Source organism: Nicotiana tomentosiformis, chromosome 8, assembly GCF_000390325.3.
Source record: "Nicotiana tomentosiformis chromosome 8, ASM39032v3, whole genome shotgun sequence".
Taxonomy (NCBI): Eukaryota; Viridiplantae; Streptophyta; class Magnoliopsida; order Solanales; family Solanaceae; genus Nicotiana; species Nicotiana tomentosiformis.
The window spans coordinates 48,911,465-48,914,447 of record NC_090819.1 but is presented as its reverse complement, the minus strand read 5'-3'; the positions used below and the strand labels follow the sequence as shown (position 1 = coordinate 48,914,447).

The following is a 2,983-nucleotide window of genomic DNA, read 5'->3' as shown; positions in this document are numbered from 1 at the left end:
ACCAATCCACACAACAATTCACATGTGCTAACATCATAACAACACAACATATCAACTCGTACCATAAGTGCCCATAGCCCACAACCTTTCCAAACAACGATACACATATCACCATATCCCATTGCCCACGTCTCAACCACATTACGAAGAAGAATCTCAATAGTAGCAGGATAAGTGAGAAGTTCTCAGCAAGTAAGGATATCTCAATAAGCATGTATAGAATATCAATAACAACAAAATGAATGATGGTAGGCTATAAGCTCATGTTTTAGTCGATTATTACACTCTAATTTACTGCACTTTAATTGAGTTGGAGCTTTAATCGCTAGTGTTTTACACTAATTGTGTATTTTATGCCTTGTAGAAGTGATTCCGATCTATGTAGATATTATGGAATGAATTCAAGCTATTCGGGAGATTTGAAGTTTGAGTAAAATCCCAAGGATTAAGTCGGTATCGTGTTCAGGGACCAACGGATGATAGTCGAATGAAACGAAGAATCGAACAAGCATATTGCACAGTATCCAGTAAAATGCACATAACGTTTCGCTCGGAACTCTGTTTGGGCTCCACAATATATCGTTGGAAATCTATTTAAAAGGGCTACAACTTTCATGTTTTAAGTCTTCCCAAATTCCCAACACAACACCGCCCACATGTGTGACCACGCACTGGCCGTGCATTGGGCGCGCATATTAGGCAGAACAGGGTGAAAAGTGCGCGGCCAAGTGCACGAGCACACTTCCACGTGCACGGCCACGCACATCCTGTCCGGGAAAAGTGTCCTATTTCGTGTAGGAGAAGGTGTACTTGTTTGGGCCCGACCCTACTTGGTATATATACATGAAAAAACTGTATTTTGAGGACTTTTGACATAATTTAGACCTAAAGAAGTTAAGGAGAAGAGGGAGAAGCAAGAGCACAAGGATTTCACCATTCATCCTAACTCAAGACAAGTGTTTGGATGTTTTATGTTTTCCTTTGACTTAAACTTAATTGTGATAAATTTCTCCATATCCATGGAGTAATTCTTCCTTAGGGATTGATGGATTTGGTGTTTTGAGAATTTTTAGTGCATATTAACTCTAGTTTTATGTATTGAAGCGTTTTGGGTGTTTTTATTGTTGCATATATATTCACTTGTTTATGTAATCAAAAGAGGCATAATTTGTGATGTTTTGCATTATCTCATTGGTTAAATTCATTGATTCTTGTTAGTACTCGAAAGAGGCTAGTTGAATTAATATTTAGACCTAGTTAGGAGGATAATCGAAAGAGGTTCTCCTAAGGATCAATCAACTATGAATTCTTACATGTCTTCATCGAGCTTAACTTAGTTCATATCGTAAGGTTGATACTTAATCGAGAGAGGAGTTTCTACTAAATGTTTGAACATAGTAGAGTGAATTGCAGAGACTCACTTGAACCATAGAAGAGAAGTAACTAGAGTTAATTCCCAAACAAGTATCTTACACCTATCCAATCAACCTCTATTTTCTCCCTTTGATATCTTCTTGCTTACTCTTGTTGCGATTGTCTAATGCCAATAGTTAGATATTTAGTTAATTTTAGTTTTAATTTACACAAATCTAAACTGTTGATCATCTTTGATAGCAATTAAACTAGAAGCTACGAAAATAGTGTTTAAATCCAATCCCTGTGGATACGATATTTTCTATACTACATTCGACTAGCGAGCATAATTTTGTGTTGTGTTTTTAGCTCGTTAAATCTTGGCACCGTTGCCAGGGATTGGAAATCAATAGTGTTGGAAATAGTTTGTAATGCTAATTCAGGAATTTTTCTTTTAATTTTGTTTTTCTCTTTTTACGTTTGGTGTTCCTTGACTGTGCGCAGGCTATAGGTTAGATTGGTGCATGACCCGATCTTCTAGGAAGGAATTGCTACCATACGAGCCGGAAATTGAAAAGCAACTACGATAGTTGAGGAAAGAAATAAATCTCCCCATGAATACAAAGAAGGTTGGGAAATCCTCAACCAAAGAAGTTATGGCGGGAGATGAGGATAATGTTGATTTGGCTGCAAGAGAGGCAGCCCATCAAAGAGAAAGAGTTGCACGAGATGCAGAGACAGCTCTTCAAAATGCACAACTTGTCTATGAGGAGGAGAGGGCTAGAAGAATTGCACAGAATCGACCTGTGGGTGCAGACCAATTCAGAAATATAGCTCCCGGTGCCGAAAGACCACTTGGTGATTATTCTAGACCGGTCTACAACCAAGGCTTGTCGAGTATGAGACCATATTTTGTTGCAGCTAATAATTTTGAGTTAAAGCAGGGGTTACTTCAAACCCTCCAAAACAGTTGTGTCTTTAGAGGAAAGATGAACGAAGATCCAAACAATCATCTGATAGACTTCGAGGAGATTATGAACACCTTCCAATATAATGGTGTGTCACAAGATGCAGTATACTTAAGGGCATTCCCCTTCACTCTCAAAGACGATGGAAGCACTGGCTTTGAAGCTTGCCTAATGGATCGATTAGAACATGGGATGAGATGACCAGAAAATTTCTTGACAAATATTTCTCATCAGTTAAGATGAGCAAGTTTAGAAGGGAGATTCATAACTTTTGTCAGAACGAGACTGAAACTGTGTTTGAAGCTTGGGAGAGGTTCAAAGAAATAGTGCGTAAGTGTCAACATAGTGGAATAGAACTCTGGATGCAACTCCAGGATTTTTGGGATGGATTGACACCAACTTCACGCAGAACATTGAGCAATGCATCTGGAGGTCCGTTGATGAAAAAGACTTTAGAGGAGATAGTCACTATTCTAGATGAGTTGTCTAAGGATGCAAATCAGTGGCCCTCTGAAGTTACTGAAAGAAGAAGAACAACAAGTGTTCACCAAGTTGACGCTGACTTTATCATGCCTTGAGAATAGTGAATGCTTTAGTGTGACGCTTAGACTCAATTTTTTAACTCTAGTGTAAGTACCTTAAACTGTATGATCTTAACTTTG

At 38.5% G+C, this 2,983-nt stretch overlaps 1 non-coding gene across 1 annotated transcript; it reads right to left on the bottom strand.

The window, feature by feature from the left end:
• Nucleotides 1-2,566: 2,566 nt before the first annotated feature.
• On the bottom strand, nucleotides 2,567-2,673 carry LOC117278856 (small nucleolar RNA R71). Its single transcript, XR_004509215.1, has one exon. It is a non-coding gene; the product is annotated as a small nucleolar RNA R71 (small nucleolar RNA).
• Between the last annotated feature and the right edge of the window lie 310 nt (nucleotides 2,674-2,983).